This window comes from Pan paniscus, chromosome Y (assembly GCF_029289425.2).
Source record: "Pan paniscus chromosome Y, NHGRI_mPanPan1-v2.0_pri, whole genome shotgun sequence".
NCBI lineage: Eukaryota > Metazoa > Chordata > Mammalia > Primates > Hominidae > Pan > Pan paniscus.
Genome location: NC_073273.2, coordinates 9621146 through 9642855, shown reverse-complemented (window position 1 = coordinate 9642855; position 21710 = coordinate 9621146). Strand labels below are relative to the sequence as shown.

Genomic DNA, 21710 nt, shown 5'->3' with positions numbered 1-21710 from the left:
AGTTGAGCATTCTTTGCCTTGCCTGATGCGTCTAGATGGATAAAAAAGCATTTTCTTATTATCATTTGGATTTCATAAATATTCATGGATTATAAAAGTCTAGTGATGCCTGAGACCTTAGAGACCATATAATCTATTGTATCTCAACGGGGATCTATGGACTAGATATATTAGAACGATCCCTGGAAATTTTCATTCTATAGGACTGGGATGAGGATAAAAAACTGTGCTTTTTATACAAATAAAAACTTCCCAGGTGATTCTGCACAGTAAGACTTGGAAACCTCTCCTATTTTTTAATTCCTTACTTTTGCTGATGAATTAACAGGCCTAGGAAAGAGAAGAAATCTTTTCTTTACACATAATTTCTTGCTTAGGGTCTCGATCATACCACAGTTGACTTTTGAGCAGTTATTTACAACTCCAGCACTATGTACTAAAAGAGATTGAAGCGGTTCAGTTTGGAAGATCTACATTAGGGAAACAACACCTAGAGTAAATCCTGGAGCAGATTGTGAAGTCAGTCCCAAATGTCATTTGGGCACAAGTGTTTTTTGCTTCTATTGCTGAAATGCACGTAACTTATGCCATGGGACATATTCAAAGAGGCAGAAAGCTACAATTAGAAGGTGGCAATAACACACATTGCCATCAATGAATTTAGAGAAAAAATAATTGAACTTGTCATTAAAGTCAAAGCTGGATGCATTTTGGAAGGGTAATCAGTTTCTGAAGGGCCCTAGTGCAAACTATTCACATCGTTGGAGGTTGTTCTCAGCTACATGCTACAATTAGGCAAGTAGGTTGTACTTTAATACTAATGGGTAGTTCTTGTTCTGTGATATAAACCCATTTTTGAGACTTCTATGCCTATATCAATTGTATATGCCAATACCTCCTCAGATGTGTATCTGTACATTATTTTTCTTAATGATATTGAACACTTTCATATGTGAGGCAAAACCATAAAGCATTTTATTGTCAGATAAGGGAGTACGACAACTTGTATAGGTTTGAATTAAAAGATAAGTTTACTTAGTAGTATTGGTTCAGAGGCAAGAATTATCACATTCAATTTGTGGAAGATAATGAGAAAGATTGATGGCATACGAGGTGGGCCTTGGAGAATGGGGTGGGTGGAGACAGATGAGAAAGATGAGGGGAGATGGAGGGAGGGAGGGAGAGAGAGAGAGGGAGAGAGAAAAGCAAGCAAGGAGAGAGAAAGCATGAACAAACGCATTCATTCCAGGTTTCCAGGCTTCCAGGCTCAGAGAATTGTATGAATAATGCTACAGGTGAATGAGAGTACAAAATAGATCGGGCTAACCCAGAGACTTATCCTTAGCAGACATTATTTGAAAGGACAGTTCACCCTCTAAGTTTCCTTAAGAAGTTTTCACTGGAAAGCTCCTGTCTTCCGCTTTCATAGTTTGGTGGTAAACAGAGAGGTGTAGTTGAACATCACCTGTAGACCAAATAGGGTATTAACAGAAACCTAGAACTCTGACAATGATGCTATAATTATGCGGAAGGAGGGTCAGTAGTGTTAAGGAAAAGGGAGGAAAGGATTTAGAAACTGAAGGGTAAATTTTCAGCCTCTTCCTTGCTACAAATTAAACATATCACCTTGGGTTTTTACTCAATGTCTTTTGCACCTTGCTTTCTTTCTTTATAAAAATAGGATGAAAATGCCTCTTCTTTCTAGGTCTGTGGATTGCTGTGAGGATCAAATAACATAAATGCAAATTTTGGTGTTATTATTAGAAGTAATAATGGTAAAATGGAGTATTTCATATCATTTAAAGATTTTTTATATATGCTAAGATTTTTTTCATACTTTTTCAAAATATCAATTCAGTAGTGCCATAAATAATTGTATTAAATGAATCGCTGGTACAAAGATCACATTCTGGTTCATAAGTCCTGTCTGGATGACTTAGAAATATTTAGCTGTTAATATGAATATGGAAATCCAGCAGACTGAATCATTAAGGAGGAAAAAGGACCCGTTTTATGCATCAGACAGATTTCAGTAGCTTATATTGTCTACCTACAGGAGCTAGACACAATGATTCTTGCATATTTTGGATTCAAATGCATTTTTATTATTATTTTACCCCTGAAGCTAGGTTTGGAAAGACAACATTTGTTACTTAAGACAACTTAGAAAAAAAAAAAAAAACTATTTCTAAGTTATCACATTGAAAGGGTTGTTATGAGACCATCACGTTATTTTATTTGCCAAATATGAATATGTTTCCTCAGTAATGTACTTTTGAATTTGTGTAGTTGTTATTGTTTTTAGAGAAAGAAGATACTGTTCTCAATAAAATAAAGAGCATGCTCAAATAACGAACTAATAAACGGATAAAAATAGTCAACATTGAGATTCTTGTTCACTGTCACTAGTAATCAAATAAATACAATGCAAATAAATCATTGAGTTATTATTTCAAACTATCAAATTTGCAAACATTTAAAAGAAAAACAGCTGGCAAATTCATAACCTCCTTTAAAAAGGGAATACTTAAATGAATTATAGTAGAGTGATTCAAGTACATTCTAAAGAAGAGATGGCAGTGAGGAAATAATCATTATAAATACACAAAAAAATCTGATGTATAATTGGTGATCTGCAAGAAAATGTGGGGAAAAGGTAGTAGCATTTACTTCTGAATGGTTGTACAATTTTTAGAGTTTTAAAAACTCCATTTCTGAATTTTCTGCAATAATTATTACTGTTATTATCAGTAAAAATGAGAAAACAAAAATATGTGTGTGTGCACTCATACATGAATGCACACCTACTTCTTCTAGAGTTGTTTGGTTCTTGGTTACAGTAAAACTATAATCTACCACAAAATGACAGCAGCATGCTTTATTGAGCTGCAGTTGTGCATATGGCCTGTTTATTCTTTTTTTTTTTTTTTTTTTTTTTTTGGTCAACCTATACTTCTTGTTTGGCTTTCTGTATTATAGATATTTGATATTATAAATATAAATATTATAGATGTTTGCAAGTTACATGTTTCTAATTGCCCAGCTACAAATATCAGTGGTGGTATATGCACTATCTACTACACTCATTCGGGACATAAATTTATATAACAGAAAGGCTGCTGTTTTTGTAATTTAAATACACAGGGCTATTTTATTCTATGGGAGCAAGCAGAATTTAATTTAAACTGGCGTTTTTTCTGTAGACGTGGGAGTAGAATTTTTTTTTTTTTTTGAGATGGAGTCTTGCTCTTAATTTTACCCAGGGATGCACTATTTTATTATTTTATAGTGAATAATATCTGACAAGCATACATTATATTGCTACCTGCTGAGTCATGAATACATGAATACTACCAAGTAAATAGCTCAAATTTATAAATTTTAAAGCAATTTTTATTTTTGAATTGATCTTGTGTTTTTGATAGAATATACCTAAAAGGCTTAAAGTGCATGTAACTGAGCAATTTTCTTTTATGTAATGATGCAAAGTATATGAATAGTAAGTAATCTGACTCAGCAAAGAGACAAGAGTTCATACCCAAGAGATTTGTGCTTTGAGGTTTGGAAATAGCTCTTGTTATGTATTTTTGATCTTGGGTGGGCTATTGGCTATAAGTCTTGGTGTCTTCATCCATAAAATGGTATTACTAGCACCTGCCTTTTCTGCTTTTCAGGTGTAGAGACTTGAAAAGTAAATAATAATACGTGGAAGTTCTCTAACGCCTTCTGTGCCCAGCTTGACCACATATTCGGGTTTTTGATAATTAGCACAATTAAAGTGAACCAAGGGGGAACAAGTTGCTGATTTAATTTTGGGTTAAATTGTCTTCACCCTGTGTCATAGGCTTACTTAGTCCAAGCATTCCTTAAGTATGCGTGTCTATTTAAGAGATTAGCTGAGGGTGGCTGATATTCAATCTCAATTTATCTCAGCTTTGGGAAAACAATTCCTGCGTGTACCCTATCTGTGCTTGTGAGTCCACAGTGGGATTTTGTATAAAGAACAGCATGTTTATATTTACAAGATTGAAACTGTAGGTGAAGTTCATAAACATCTGAAATAATTCTTTTTTCCTGAAATATTTCCTGCTCTTCTGGCATTCTTCTTTGTAATATTCAGTTTCACATATACTTTCCTAGTTACATTGCAAACTCCATGGGGTCAAAGTGTGTGCTAGTTTTGCATACTACTGAGTCTGTTGTGTCCATTACAGTGCTTGACACATAGCAGATGCTCAATAATTATAACAGCAATTATACACACACACATATATAAATATATATATATTTATATAAAATATATAAAAACAATGGACTGACAGACTCATTAAGTCCCACCACCCACCTCCTATTTCCTAGCATAGTGTCAGGTACTTATTAGGTGAACAACAGATAGTGACTGTATCTTATTTATATTATTTAGGATGGGCCTCTAGGAGTTCAGTAACTTATTGTTTTGGAGTAAATCAAAATATTAATCCTTACATGACACTTAAATGCATGAATACAGTATTGTGCTTAAGTAGGATACTGTCCTCAATAATTTAAAAATACATGCACCTATTTTTTTTCCATGCATTGAAAATGACTAGTCCAGAGATGAATATGAAGGCAGTGATAAAAGTCTGGGAGCAATATCGTCTAACTTAGGGCTTGAGGCTCATTTGGATTCCACTTAGGGCTGGAGGCTCATTTGGATTCCCTAATTATGCTGATCTAGATCTTCAGGCTTGTAGTTCTCCCTGAGGGTCTTGGTTATTTTTCCTAATAGACTCACCAGTCTCGTTAATCAAACAAGTCTTCAACACTAAATATAAATCTCATCATAAAATCAAAGTTGCATTTATCCTAGTAAAAGTCTAAAGCTATTTCTACTAATTACTAACTTTGGGGAATAATTTGCCTAGACACCAGCAATGTGCTGGGCCTACATTTGGGCTACAGTGTATTTACTTACCATAATTAGTGATTTTTAAAAAAGGTAATTTTCCCACTTGGAGTAAAAGAACATCAAAAATAAATGCTATAATTCAGTGAAGTTTGTAAAAAAAGGGTCTATGTCTATATATCCATCCATACATATGTATGGTATTCATGACACCTTCTAAATTAGTGCAGCAATACATTATATTTTATCTCTGATTTAACTGTTCTTATAAAATAGCAAGATTATAAAAATTCCCACTTAACCAACATTAAAAGCAGCATTAAAATCTACAGTACTTAAAGATCATATTATCAATAACTTCCATGATATGTGCTTACAAATTTTTTCCAAATATTAGATGATTGATACTTCATTTTCTAATAGCTTTCAGACCTGACAATCTGGATGGTAAACTGTAATTCAATATCTCCAAACTTACATTTGGCCAGATTATCATCTTGTGTATGTGTGTGTGTGAAGGAGTGTGTGTATGAAGGGGTGTGTGTGTGTGTTTGTAGCAGAGAGAAAGATAGAGAAATAAAAAATAAATAAATAAAACAAACCTGGTAAAAGAAAAATTATGCTTTGGAAGATAGGGCTTATTTCCCTCTTGGTATAGTCTCTTCACAATATTATTTTTTTTTAATTTTTTTGGGGGGGACATAGTAGGTGTGTATATTTATGGGGTACATGCGATGTTTTGATGCAGGCATACAATCTGGAATAAGCCAATCATGAAGAATGGGGTATCCATTCCTTCAACACCCATCACTTGAACTACAAACAATACAATTACACTCTGTAATTATTTTAAAATGTGTAATTAAGTTATTATTGACTACAGTCATCTTGGTGTGCTATCAAATTGTAGGTCACAATCATTGTTTCTATGTTTTTTTAAAACCATTAACTATCCCCATCTCCCTACCAGGCCCCCATTACCCTTCCCAGCTTCTGGTAACCATCCTTCTACTTTTTATGTCCATGAGTTCAATTATTTTTATTTCTTGTCCCACAAATAAGTGAGAACGTGCAATGTTTGTCTTTCTGTGCCTGGCTTATTTCACTTAACATAATGATCTCGGTTCCACCATGCTGTTGGAAATCACTGGATCTCATTCTTTTTGTACGGCTGAATAATACTCCATTGTGTATGTGTACCACATTTTCTTTTGTTTTTTTTTTTTTTATTATACTTTAAGTTTTAGGGTACATGTGCACATTGTGCATGTTAGTTACATATGTATACATGTGCCATGCTGGTGCGCTGCACCCACTAACTCGTCATTTAGCATTAGGTATATCTCCCAATGCTATCCCTCCCCCATTTTCTTTATCGCTTTATCTGCTGATGGACATTTAGGTTGCTTCCAAATCTTTTATTTTTTCCAAAAATCTGAAATTTGAGCTACCATATGATCCAGCAATCTCACTGCTGGCTATATACCAATATCAAAGTAAGCCACAAAAGTCATGTCCTCTATATCATTAATATAATTTAGAGGTGGACAATAAAAAGAAAATTAATGGAGAAATAAAAGCAGAAGTTTATAAAAAATGTATAAACAAATGAGCCCATATTACTCAACTTTATATGGGTAAAAATGGAAGTAAAGTCACAATATCAGGCATTGAAATTATTCTGTATTCTGTTACTTGGTGTAAGGTGATTTGCCACAATCCAAGAGTCTATGAAGTAAGTTTGTATGAGATAGGATGGAAGGAAAGGAGAATTTGAACTATCTCAGGGATATTTTTTAATGATTGAAAGCTATGCTATAAAATCTCTTAGGAAAAACATGCTATCAATTGCCTGATGGAGTAATGCATATCTCATATCCTTCTCATCTCTATTCCTTCAGATCACAGTAGCTTTGGCAGCAATATCGAGACGTTGTCAGTTAAGCTTCTAGATCCCTCCATCTGCCACCATCAACATAGTCACATGACTAGAAATAATAATTTATGTATCTAGAATCAGCCACAAGTAGACTGCTGAGTACTTACTACATAAAGGCAAAGCTAGCATTTTTGGGTTGGGGGGGCAGTTGTAGAAACACGTTAACAGTTCTGTAAATACACATAAAGACATGCATTTTCCTTAATCACAAATAAACCAGAAGCATTTTCAGTGATTTAAAAAAATTAAGAAATAGGGAACTTAAGAAGCCTTTGAAGCCACAGTGGCTCTTGCCTGTTATCTCAGTATTTTGGGAAACTGAGACAGGGCCTCACTTGAGGCCAGGGATTCCAGAGGAGGCTGGCAAACAGAGTGAGATGCTGTCTCTAGAAAAAAATAAATAAAATTTAAAAATTAGCTGCTTGTTTTGCAGTGTGCCTACAGCCCTAGCTACCTGGGAGGCTGAGGTGAAAGAATTGTTTGAACCAGGGAGTTTGATGTTGCTATAACTTATGATCTTGTCACTTCACCCCAGTCTGTCCAGAGGATTATCTAATCATACTGTGGACTATCGCCAAATCTGCAGCAGTGAATCTCTGGACACATTCTGTGTCTGGTAAAGTCACACTTTGGAACCAAGAAGAATTTCCAGCCTTACTTCCCTTGACAGAGCCTATCGCTAAGACAGTCACAACATAGATCCAGGATAGAATTCCAACAATAAATCCCTGAGCAAAAACTATAGCTGAAACTGCCATACCATGGATCCTCGATGAAATGCCACCAACAAATCCCTGGAAAAAATACAGCCTGAATATTTAGCAGTAAATACCTGGCACTATCTGAATTTAACCCAGTCTCATTGTGGATCTTGGCTTATTTGTCAGTAGGAAACTACTCTACACAGTTCCATACTGAAACAATAACACTGTGAACCCACATTGAGTCTCCAGCAATACTTTCCTGGAAATAGTTGGGAACTGATATAATCACATTAGGGACCCATGCTGAATCACTAGTGATGAATTCATGGATATATTCTTCTATATGTGATACGGTCACAACACGTATCCAGGCTGAATCAGTTATTAAATCACTGGACATACTCTGAAACTGATATACTCACAACATGGATTCTGGCTGAAACTCTAGGATTAAGTCCCTGGGCACATGATATGTTCCTACCATGGACCCAGGCTGAAAGTCCAGCAGTATCTTGGATTCTACCATGGATTCTGGGTAGAATGCCAGCAATGAATCCCTGGAGAGAGGCTACAGCTGACATTGTCCTACCCTGGAACCAGGCTGAATTTATGTAGAAGGAAATGCCTGGACACCGTCTGAAACTTATACAATCACAAAGAGGATCCTGAGTGATTCTCCAGCACTAAATTCATGGACATGGGCAATAGCTGATGCAGACCAGCTGTGGACCAAACCTGAATTTCCAGCAGTAAATCCCTGGACAAAGTCTGTAGTTGATAGTACTATACCATGGATACAGGATGAGTCTCCAGCAATAAATCCATGGACACAGTACGTATCTTATACGATCAAACCATGAGCCCAAAATGACTCTTCAGCAGTAAATCTCTGTACACTACCTGAATCTGATACCATTATCCTGTGGACACAAGCTGAGTCTCCAACAGTAAATCCATTCACAGAGGCTGTAACTTCCACAGTGACACCATGGGCCCAGGCTGTATCTCCAGCAGTAATTCCACGGACACAGCCTATACTTTCCATAGTCGTACCTTGGACCCAGGTTGAATGTCCATCAGTAAATACCTGGAGAACGTCCATAGCTGATGCCATCACACTGTGGATAGGGGCTGAATTAACCGCAGGATATCAATGGATACTGCCTTGGGCTGCTACTGTCACACTATGGGCACAGTCTGAATCTCCAGCAGGAAATCTTTGGACACAGTCTGTGTATGACACAGACACACCATGGCCTCAGGCTGAATCTCCAGCAGTAGTTTGCTGGACAGAACATGTAGCTGATACACACCGTGGACTCAGTTTGAATTTTTAACAGTAAAGCCTTGGATCCAATCTGTGTCTGATACACTCATACCATGGACCCAGGCTGAGTCTTCAGCACTAAAGAATTTGACACAGGCAATAGCTTATACAATCAAGCTGTGGAACCAAGTCAAATCACCTGCCGTAAATCTCTGGAAACATATGAAACGAATATGTTCACATGGTGTACTGAGGTTGAATCTCCAAAAGTAAAGGAGGGGACACATCCTATACCTGCTACAGTTATACCGCTGAACCAAGCTGAATCTGTAGGAGTAAATCCCTCCACAAAGCTTGAAACAGAAATACTCATACTGTGGAACCAGGCTCATTCTAAAATCAACAATCTCTATACATATACTCTACTTGATAGAGTGACATCGTTGGCTAAGAATGTTTGTGTAGCAGTAAACCCATGGAGACAGTCTAAAACTGAAATAGTCACATCATGGGCCCAGGATCTGTTGCCAGCAATAAATCCCTTAACAGTGGCTGTAACTGGTATAGTCACACTGCAGTACATGGCTGTATCTCTAGTAATAATTCCCAGGAGAGAGGCTCTAGCTGATACAGTCATAATATGGACACAGACAAAATCACCAGCAATCAGTTTCTGGTTGTAACCTCTGCCTGGCACAGTCGAACTACGGACCCAAGCAAAATATACACCAGTTATCACTTGGAACCAGGCTGAATTTCCAGCTAGAAATCCCATGATACAATCTTAGCCTCCAATTGTAAAGATCTGAACAGAGTCTGAATCTCTAGCCCCAAGTCCTCTGTTATAGGTGGAGACTGATATAGTCATACCATGGACCCAGACTGAATCTTTGGCAGTAAATCCCTGGACAAAGCCTGTTGCTGATACACTCACACTGTGTACACAGCCTGTAACTCCATCATTAATCGTTTTTTCACAAACTTTTCATGGTACACTGAAAGCATGGGCTCAAACTGAATGCTTACCAGTAAATACCTGGACAGAGGCTGTAGCTTCCAAAATTATACCCTGGACCCAGGCTGAATTTCCAGCAGTAAATCCTTAGACAGAGCCTTTTGCTCATACGGTAACAATTTCGGCACAGGCTGTATTTTCAACAGTAAAGATCTGGCCACAGCCTTCATTTAATACAACCACCTTATGTATTTAATACAACCAATCTGAATCTGCAGCATTAATTACATGGATACAGCCTGCATCTGATACATACATAGGATTGATCTAATCTGAATCTTCACCAGTGAATCCCTGGAGACTGCCTATATCTAATATATTATCATTGTGGACCCAGCCTGTATCTCTAGCAGTCAATCTGTGAATAAAGGCAATAGCTTCCATAGTCATACCTTGGACCAAAGCTTTGCTTTTAGAAACAAAACCCTGGACACATCCTGTATCTGATATACTTATGCTGTGGACCCAGGTTGAATCTTCTGCAGTGATTACCTCCACACAGGCAGTATCTCACACAACTATACTGTGGCTGCATGCTGCAGGCCTCCAGTAGGAATTACCTGGATACAGACTGATCTGATCTTCTTATATCTTCTTATATCATGGAACAATGATGAATCTCAGCAGAAAATTCAGGGGCATGGGCTGTAGTTTCCACCGTGTTACCATGCAACCAGTTATCCCTTCAGCAGGAAAAACCTGGACATCTACCTGTGTCAGAATCAATCACCCCGCGGACCCAGTCTGAGTCTCCAGTAAAGAACACATGGACAGACGCTGCAGCTTCCACACTCTCAAAGTGGACTTATGATGATTTTCCAGATGCAAATGCTTATACACAGAGCGAAATGGGCACATACTGGACAATGCGTAAAACTGAAGCTAAGAGGCCGGGCGCAGTGGCTCACACCTGTAATCCCAGCACTTTGGGAGGCAGAGGCGGGCAGATCACGAGGTCAGGAGATCAAGACCATCCTGGCTAACCCAGTGAAACCCCATCTCTACTAAAAATACAAAAAATTAGCTGGGCGTGGTGGCGGGCACCTGTAGTCCCAGCTACTCGGGAGGCTGAGGCAGGAGAATGACCTGAACCCAGAAGGCGGAGCTTGCAGTGAACCGAGATTGTGCCACTGCACTCCAGCCTGGGTGACAGAGCGAGACTCCATCTCAAAAAAAAAAACAAACAAACAAACAAACAAAAAAAACACTGAAGCTAAGAAACTCTGAACAATGCCTGAAGCTAAAATATTTAGAGTTTCATTACCACCTCAACCTGATACTCATGACCTGTGATTCATGAAGAAAATCAAGCATCTATTTTATGGACACATCATGAAATTGAAAATATCAATGAATAGACATTGTCTGAATTTGGAACACTTATATCTTGGACAGTGCTTGTACCACAAGCAGCAGAACCATGGCCCCAGCCTGAAGCTCTGCTTAGCACACCTTTGTTTAAAACTGGATCAGAAGAAAATGAAACCTTGGGCTCAACCAGAATTTCAAACACTGAGCACATTTACTCCATTTGGACCTGGTAAACTATAATCCTGGGCCAAACATAACACTACTACATTGAAAACAAGGATCTAATCCGAAACTGATGTCTTCTACCCGTGCACCCAATCTGAAGTAGGTACAATGAGATCCCAGACCATTTCTGAAGAAGATACAGTAAAACTATGGAACTGGACTGAAGCAGGCACAATCCACCCCTGGACTCAACCTAAAACTAATACAATCAGACTTTTGACTCATGTGAATTTCAAGCAGTCAGACCCTGGACCCTGTCCTTGTCTGATACACTGTTGTATCAGGCTGAAATGCAAGCTGCAAAATGCTTGACCATGCCTGACATTAATACTGTGAGTTCTTGGTTTCAGACTCAAAACAATGTAAGAATAAATGTTACTCAACCTCATTCTCGAGCAGGTACTACCTGGATGCAGCCAGAATGGCAAATAATCCACCCATGGAACCAATCTGAAAAGAATGCAGTCAGACCCTGGACCCAGTCTGAAGGTGATGTTCTGCAACCTTGGATCTATGCTGAAAGCAATACAGTCAGACTCTGGGCCCATTCTGAAACTGATAAAATAAAACAACATACTGAGCCTGAATCTCAAGCAATTAGGATGTGGCCTGAAGAGGATATGTTCGCACTTTGGTCCCGAACACAAAACGATGCAGTTTGGCCATGGACCCAAGTGGAATCACAAATGACCCACTCCTGGACCCAGAATCAACTTAGTATAAATTACCCTTGGACTCAGCATGTACCTGCTGCAATCAGACCATGGACTTACTCTGAAATTCAACCCTGCACCCACCCTGAAGCCAATACAGTGATAAGATACTGGTTCCAGACTCAAATGAGTTCATTAAATCCTGGGACCAACCTGAAACTGAAGTATTCCAAATTTGGACTGTAAGCCAAGTAATAAAACCCCAAAACTTCATTGAAATTGATACAGTCACATCTCGCTTACAGACTCAGTGTGATACAATTAGACCCTGGGTTCGTCCTGAAAGTCAGCCACTCTCTCCTTGGCCCCACACTGAAGCTGGTGTCAGGCCTCTGAGCCCAAGCTAAGCCATCATATCCCTTGTGACCTGCACGTATACATCCAGATGGCCTGTAGCAACTGAAGATCTACAAAAGTGAAAATAGCCTTAACTGATGACATTCCAACATTGTGATTTGTTTCTGCCCCACTCTAACTGATCAATGTACTTTGTAATCTCCCCCACCCTTAAGAAGGTTCTTTATAATCTCCCTCACCCTTAAGAAGGTTCTTTGTTATTCTCCCCACCCTTGAGAATGTACTTTGTGAGATCCACCCCCTGTCCCCAAAATATTGCTCTTAACTCCACTGCCTATCCCAAAACCTATAAGAACTAATTATAATCCCATCACCCTTTGCTGACTCTCTTTTTGGACTCAGCCTGCCTGCCACCAGCTGAAATAAACAGCCATGTTGCTCACACAAAGCCTGTTTGGGGGTCTCTTCACACGGACACGTGAGACAGTTTGTATATTTCAGCCCTGGACTCAGCAAAGAGTTACTACAAATCGTTCGTGGACCCGCCCTGAAACCCAAGCAGAGAGACTCTGGATCAAGCAGAAACTGAAGATAGAGACAGATCTTCGTTTTACATTCAAATGAATAAAGGCAGACCATGGGTTTATTTGAAATATCAAATAGTCGGCGCCTGGATCCAGCCTGAACTTGATGTAATTCACTCTTTTATCCAGTCTGAAACCTTCCTATTAAGATTCTGGCCCAAGGTTCTATCTCCAGTAGTCAAACCATGGATCTTGCTTAAAGGAAGAACACTCATATCTTGGATACTGCCTGTAACCCGAGCAGACACTGGATCCAGTCTGAAGTTCATCTTATTGAATCCTTCGGTGTTTTTAAAGCCGGCAAAGTGAGAACCTGGATCCAGCCTGAAACAGAAATACTAAGACCCAGAACCCTATAAAGCTGTTATAATTGCATCATTTTCTCCTCCTGAAATTGAGCCGAACAGAGAAACACTATTAACAAGTCATTTTGGCTGCTTGTCCAAACGTGTACCCTTTTTGCTAGTAAAAACCGTTTATTCCCCAGATCGGTATTTTATAGCTTTGTCAACGGAGATAGCTGCCACACAAAGCCAATATAAAATCAATTCTATCCAACCAAGCCAGTTTACAAGCATTTGGCTTCCTGGAAGAGTTGTTTACCAGCTCTATGGCAGGAAATTAAAAATTATCAAGACAAAAGAAAGCCCTCATGTCCCAAGTACCTCTCTTATCTCTCTTTATGCTTTTTCTTTATTCATTCTTGTTCTCTTCCATCTGTATGTACACTGACCCCTTCTTGTTCAGTCTTTTCTTCTTGTACTTTCCCTTCATTCTGTATTTCCCATCTTGCTCAGGTATTTCTCCTCTGGTCTCCTCTCCTATTCTGCTATCCATAGGCTCTTTTGCTAATCCTCCTCAGAATATATTTCCCTCAGCATTTACTAAAGAGTCAATTCTTTCTCATTCTTTTTCATCCTTGCATACTGCTCCAGCCGCACTTTTAACAAAACAACCTCTCCTGATGCCTGGATCTCAGTCTGGACCCAAGCCTGGACAACAACCTCTTAGGCATTCAGAACTCAATGTTTCCCTGGATGAGTGTCAACTAGCTGTGATTTGGAAAGAAAGTTTCCAGGCTTTCTGGCTCTTCAGGACAGCTGTTATTTCCCATGAAACCACAGGCAGCTTTAGTGGAGTCAGATATTTGAGTTAATGTACTTGGTATGAAGACTCTTGTTGAACCCTAAAACCAGAGTTTGTAGCAACAGAGGTTATGTTCTCAGACCATTGCAAAACCAAAATTTAGGTTATTGTGTGAATCAGCAGAGATGTGTAAATATTGAGAGAATATCTTTTTTTTTTTTTTTTTTTTTGCCAAACAGGATGTATGAGCTATGTGTTATGAACACAATTCTATTCAGAGAGCAGTATTTTAAAGATAGCCTTACTCCTTAGAAAGGTTTTATTATTTTCACTTGAGGTATATACATATATACACACACTATTGGATAATAGTATAACATCTTGGATACTAGTATCAGATATAAATAATAATATACTACATATATAAACTATATATACATATATTTATATATAGCATCTATATAGTATATATGTGTATATATGTAGTATATATGTAACAGTGTGTGTGTATATATATGTGTGTATGTGTATATATATATATATATATATACGCTTTATTGTTAGAAGGGGAAGTATGAAGATAACCTCTGTACTATATTTAAAATTGTGGGATGAATAATGTATATTTCTATGTATTTTCTCAGAATTGAAGATAATGAATTTCCAAGCATTTTTCTAAAAGTCTAAATTTAGATTTTAGAAAAGGAAGGGTAGTAACACTAATCACTCTATACCATGTGTGGGTTCCTCTGCAGAGTGTGGATTATGCCCTGGCATTATCCCTGTCTGTCCCAACTGCTGGGAAGCAGAAATTGGTGAAATCTCTTGGGTGATTTCTGCACAAATGTTTTTTTCCCATTTTTGCGCTGGCTCCATACTACATGAACAGTGGATCATTAGCACAGCTAGATGTGTCAATTTTATGTAAGTCTGAGCAATTCATTTCAAGATTATGATATCATTATAAAGCAAGTAAAACATTGAGATTGTTACTGAATATGTTTCTTTTCTATTTATTTATTTATTTTTGTTTGTGTGTGTGAGACAGAGATAGGGAAAGAGAGAGAGACAGAGATAGGGAAAGAGAGAGAGACAGAGACAGAGACAGAGAGAGAGAGAGAGAGAGAGAGAGAGAGAGAGAAAGAGACTCTCCCTCTATTGTCCAGGCTAAAATGCAGTGGTGTGACTCACATTAGCCTCAAACTCCCAATATTAAGGGATGCTCCCACCTCAGCCATCTGAGTACCTGGGACCGCAGGCACACGCTACTGCATCTGGATAATTTTGTTGTTGTTGTTCTTGCTGTTGGTAAGGAAAAATTCTCATCATGTTGACCAATTGGTCTCAAATGATCTTTGAAAATAGTTTCTAAAGTACTATTTGCAACTGAGTGCTTACCTGGACTTCATGTGATTCACGTGAACTCCAGGATTTTTTCACACTGAACTGTGGAAATAATAAGATTTTTTCCTCGATTTTTTTTTTCCCCAGAAAAAATGCAGAAGCCCTGGCTGTGGTCCGAGTGGGGCTTATTGACCTCCAGGATCCTGCCCAAGCTGAGATTGTCACCTTTGAGCATGCCATGCCCTATTTAGGTCCCAAAGGACCTCTAGGACCTGGGTTGATCTTCCTGAAGCAACCACTACATTTTCAACCCAGGTTCCTTCCTATACGCCTGGAGCAATGTCTGGAACAAGAGAAAATATACAACTATATGACTGTTGGCTATGTAGTTGGTCCCTTATGAGGGGGTGAGTAAAGAAGAAGACACTGGAATGAAAGAGAAGCATATTTAGGAAGAGAATAGTATCCTCTCATGAATAATAAAAGATTTGTCTTTCCCTTCACCATACTTCTCCCTCTAATGTGGGCTAAAATTTGAAGACAAACACAAACACCTCTTCTCTGTTTTCTATCAGAAAGTCCTGGAATTGTGCAAAAACGGCACCTGAGCATCCTACAAGTCAGCACTTGTGCCCAATTTTGGCTCAAGCTGAATGAACTCACTTTCTGGGTGGAGGCCAAGAAAGCCATGTGGGAGGCTGACTGTCAGGTGACAAATTCATGGGGTATAAATATCAGGGAGAAAGAGGAATATCTTGAAAACCAAAAGTTACTTCTGGCCCTCCTTTAAAATATTGTTTGATATCTTGTCTCTTGTTTCTTGCAAGGTGACTTGGGAGCACCTTTCGTATGCCATCTACAGCAAAAGGACACTTGGGTGCAAGTGGGAATCTTGAGTCACTTTGAGGACCATTGCACAAAGCCCTAAGTCTTCGGTCAAGTGCACCCTTTCCTTTTCTGACTCCAGGGAGTGACACAGTCTAGCTATGCTCCCTGGTACAAGCAAGGGCCCATGACTACCTCTGCTTCTATGTCCCATTCAGTCTCTACCTCTACAAATGCTTCAGCTTTTACCTCCACCCCTGCTTCTATTTGGCCACACTTCTCTCTGCCACAGCCTCAGAGTAAGGCTCAAAAACTTGGTAGAGGTAATAAAGGAAGAAGAGAATGGAATTAGAAAAGAAGAGAGGGAAGCAGAGAGGAAAGAAAGCTCTTCCTGAAAAATATATGAGTTTTTTATCTACCAAATCACAGAAATTATTTTTCTTGTGGTTTACAAAGGTATTTCACACTTGATCTATGATTCAATTTCCATTGTATCCCTGTATGATATAGATTACTGTATAATACAGGTCATGAAACATGATTACTATAGTTATGTTAATTGCTTACTCTTATACTAGATAAGTAGAATGGATTGTTCAAGTTCTTATGGCAAAAGATGAATAGGACTAACATTAAGACACACTCTCCTAACACAAAGTCATTTCTACCACACAGTATCTTACATGTGTAATAGAATTATTTTGAATTGAATATATTTTAAGTTAAAGACATTATGATGTTTGGAAACAGCATAGCAGTTGGTAAGTAATGTGTTTTAGGTGCTGGTGTACTAGACTGTATTACATTGTGATTATCAGTTTCCTCCTTCCCTTGGCTATCAGAAAACCTATCACAATATTAGCAATGGCTATTTCACATTACTGTACTTCCACTTATTTCCTTAGAAACTGAGGGATCTCTTTTGGTGTCATGTACTAAATGTGCACTTAACCACAGCTGTATTATAGCTAACACCTATTGTCATAGCTACAGTGAATAACACATTAAAACACAAAGGAGGCCACAATTATTTGCTCACATTCTGCAAAGTCTGATTCAAAGACAACTACACTTAAGATCATAGTTATGCTTCTAATTTCATCTATATTTCCTCACTTCTTCTAGAGAGAGCCTATCTTCATCGTTTTTATATCTATATATGCATTAACCAGCATTGCTTCAACTCAGTTTTCTGAGAAACTCTCAAATGTTTTTTAAAATATGAGCTATTTCCTTAACCCAAAACTTGAATGTTCTATTTAAACTGTCATTCTGATATCACACTAAGATTGTAAGTTCAGGAAGATAAGCCCCCTCCAATTTAGAGACAGGAGCCTTATCTCCAAATTTTTCCTTGTTTATCTAATATCTCCAAATCAAATAATTTTTTGTTGCCCATCTACTTTGATAACTTTTAAGTAGCTAAAATCATAGCTATCTAAAGGTTGCAATGGGGAGAAAGCTGGAATGACTCCCAGTAGTTTGACTGAAGAAATTTAAGTTAGGACATAAAGAAACTGGGAACTTAGAAAAATAGTAAGAGGAAAACTTTTTTTTTTCAGAAAAATGTAAAAACAAAAACAAAGGAAAAACAGAAAAGAGGTAGAAGTTTGTGTTTGCTAGTCATATTTAACAATGCCGACCTGGTTAGCAGAAATAGGAGGGATCTAAATTTTTTTTTAAATGGTCTACATGTGGCAATTCTACTCAAATTAATTGTGTGAATTTTCCCCTTGGCTTTGGCAGATCAGATTTATCTGCGATATGCCATGCCTTGGAAGGCTGTCATCATCATCTGTGGCAGTCAGATCTGCAGTGGTTCCATAGTTGGCAGCTCTTGGATTCTCACAGCTGCCCACTGTGTCAGGAACATGTAAGTTTGTGCCTGCCTCTTCTCATGTCCTATAATTCATTATCCCATAATTACATTGCTGGAAGTTTATCTGTCCAAATTCACTTCTATAATGCATGACTATATCACTTATACAATAACTTTTTTGTTTTAGGCTAAAAAGAAATTGCCTCACTGTGTTTGGCTTATTAGTACCTCTGTTAGTTATCTCCTCGCAACCCCATTGTCTGTGGACTCTTTATTCATAGATTTCTGATTTCAATGAAGATGAGCTAGGAACCTTGTGTATCATGACAAAAGCAATATTCTGGAAAGCCTGATGTAGGTTTAAGGTTCAGGTTTTCTAATGATTGCACTGTGTTAAATCTTTGCCTATGCACTCAGGAATCCTGAAGACACTGCTGTGATACTGGGCCTGAGGCACCCTGAGGCACCACTGAGAGTTGTGAAGGTGTCTACCATTCTACTGCATGACAGATTCTGGTTGGTGACTGAGGCAGCAAGAAATATTCTGGAATTGCTACTCCTCCACGATGTCCAGACTCCCATTTGGCTCTTATCACTCTTGGGCTATCTGAGGAACCTGAATAGTTCAGAATGCTAGCTCTCTAGGCCACAAATTTTTCACCAGGTCAGTGGTTATTTTTCTTATTAGCGTAGTAGTTCTAAAAAAATGAGGTTCATATTTTTAATATTATGATTCAAGGCATAAGTGTAATCACATTTGTATACATCATTAATTATAAGATATTTAATCCACATCAGAGACCCACTAGGAGATTTGTTTTTGTTTTATAAGATGATGGTTCTGATGATGACTTCACAGGATTTTAGATCTAACAAAAATTATATGAGGAACTTTCTCTGTACAGTCCAGATTTGTAAAGCAAGGTAGAGATGATTTCCTTCCCAACTCTTTTCTCAGTTCGGTACAAAGGAAAAAGAAGGGTTTTGTATTGTTTTGTTTCATTTTTACTTCTTTATGAAAATGTAGCTTAACTTGACTTGGAATTTTGAATTTCAAAAGTAAAAATTGACTTGTTAATTTTGCAGAGTAGAATTTAAAATGTTATTAAAAAGTGACAAGTCTGTCTTCATTGACTCACCCCGGTAATTCCAGCAATGTGGGAGCTTAAACTAAGAGGACACTTTGAGTCCAGGAATTTGATACCAGCTTGAGCAATATAGCAGGACTTCATCACTAAACACGTAAACAAAAACAAAGCCTGGTTGATGTTGCACACAGGTAGTCCCAGCTATGTGGGAGGCTGAGGCAGGACGATAGCTTGAGCCCAGAGGTCGAGGCTGCAGTAAGTGAAGATTGTGCCAATGCACTCCAGCCTGGGTGACCTAAGAAGAACTTGTCTCAAACAAAAAAACAAACAAAAAAAGGCCAGACATGGTGGCTCACGCATGTAATCCCAGCACTTTGAGAGGCTGAGGTGGTAGATCACCTGAGGTCAGGTGTTCAAGACCAATCTGACCATCATGGGGAAACACCATCTCTATTAAAAATACAAAATTAGCCAGGAGTTGTGGTGTGTGCCTGCAATCCCAGCTACTCAAGAGACTGATGCAGGAGAACTGCTTGAATCCTGGAGGCAGAGGTTGCAGTGAGCTGAGATCAGGCCGCTGTACTCCAGCCTGGGTGACAGAGCGAAACTCTACCTTAAAAAGGAAAAGGAAAGTGACCAAAAAGATAATGAAATAGAAAAATTGTGTGATGTAAAATGTTAATGGTGATGAAATGAACTGAATTTCTGTGTAAAAGTTATAGATACAAGTTTAAAGTAATGACGAGACAGAAGTGATGAGACAAATCATAGTCTTATCTTAATATTCAGGGTTTAAATTTAACATATATTCTTAAGGATATAGTCCATTTGTCTTTCTAGGAGGGACCAATGACAATCCAGAAATGTTAGGCGCAAGTGATGAAAGCTTCCAGCTGTGCCCACCTGTACCCTGACATAGGCAGTTCCATTGTTTGCTTCATTACTCAGGACAAAAACTCTGATGAAATTGTGGTACACCATCAATTTTTTTTCTTACTACATGATAGAAACTATAACTTTGTTCCTATACAAAGGGGCATACTGCATATGCCTAAATGATAAATATAAGTGAATCATTGATCAGTAGGAAACCATTTTAAAATTCTTTAATTACAGAACAAAGTCTCTAAAAAAATCTGTTTTTAATCTCTGAGTTTTCTTACATACGATTTCAATCTCTAGCCATACTGTATAGCTATTATGCTGCTGTACACACAAATCAGACATTCTATATTATTCTCTTATTCTAATAATAGTATCTTTACACCTCAGAGTTTAAAACGAGTCTCACCTTTTTCTATTTCCCCAATTAAAATAACTTTTTAACATTTAATCTTCAGTGATTTTTTGTAGTAATATTTTTGAAGGTATTTGATCAGGATGATTTATTATGCACTTATCTGATGTCTCTTTTTCTTCTGAATACATGTTTTAATATCTACTTATTAAATCTATGATTAATAATTTGGAATAGGGATTTAAATCCAAATTCTATGTTGGAATTTACAGGAGTCAGTGAGCCTACAAAAAGCATTTATGTGCAGACCAGTATCTGACAATGGCAGTTGGAGACAAATAGGCTTCACCAGTCTCAAAGCCCTAGCTACTACAGTGAGTCCACATTTTTCCTGGATATTATCTACTTCAGCAAAAGAAGGTCACTCAATAAACCAGGCCCTTGTGCCTTGGGTAGAAACTCCGAACTCCTCTAGTCTCCTTAAACAGCCAACCACACTGCCACTTTCCTCAATAATAATTACTGCAGCCCAAGGACTTTGGTAGCCTAGTGACTATAACTACTGATGCCACAGTCTGGTCACAGTATGATAAAATGCCAGAGCATCAACAAGGAAAATTTTGACTTAGCCTTCCAAAATCTATCTAAATATATCTTCAATAAATATGACTTTTCTTCATAATAACTGATTTCTACTACTTCCTGAACTAATGCATGGTCTTGGATTGTTTTCATTCTTGAAAATGATTCAAAAGTTCATATTTAACATGAACGTGAATGCAGGATTTTATTTATCAGCAAAAAAATTTTCAAAATGATGCGAAATACAAATGTGGAATTGTATTTGTGAATATTAGTCTTTCAAATTATATTTTCATCCCAACTAACTCACACAATTTTTTGTAACTATCTACATATTCTCCTCAGGTGGGGGAAAAACAGTATCAGAGTTCTTGAAGAATTTATGAAAAAGAAAATGACAATACTAAACAAGGTTTAACCTATTCACAATACTGTATTTAGTGAATGAAAACATTGCTTTTAAAATCCTACTTAAGTATTGAGTAAATAAATAAAGCATATTATTTCAATAACTCTAAAATACATGTTCACGAAGACAATACAACAAGGGTTAAAATACATAAACAAACGAGGCCGGGCATCATGGCTTGCACCTGTAAGCCCAGCGTTTAAGAGGCCAAGGCGGGCAGATCGCTTGAGGTCAGGAGTTTGAGACCAGCGTGGCAAATATGGTGAAACCTCATGTCAACTAAAAATACAAAAATCAGCTGGACATTGTGGCGTGCGCCTGTAATCACACCTCCTTGGGAAGGCTGAGGCAGCGGAATCGCTTGAAGCTGGGAGGCT

At 37.9% G+C, this 21710-nt stretch overlaps 2 pseudogenes; one reads left to right on the top strand and one right to left on the bottom strand.

The window, feature by feature from the left end:
• Positions 1-8576, bottom strand: part of LOC129393059 (centriole and centriolar satellite protein OFD1-like) — a 54036-nt pseudogene extending 45460 nt beyond the window's left edge.
• A 2259-nt stretch (positions 8577-10835) lies between these two features.
• On the top strand, positions 10836-20887 carry LOC129395679 (uncharacterized; annotated as a pseudogene).
• The last annotated feature ends 823 nt before the right edge of the window (positions 20888-21710 follow it).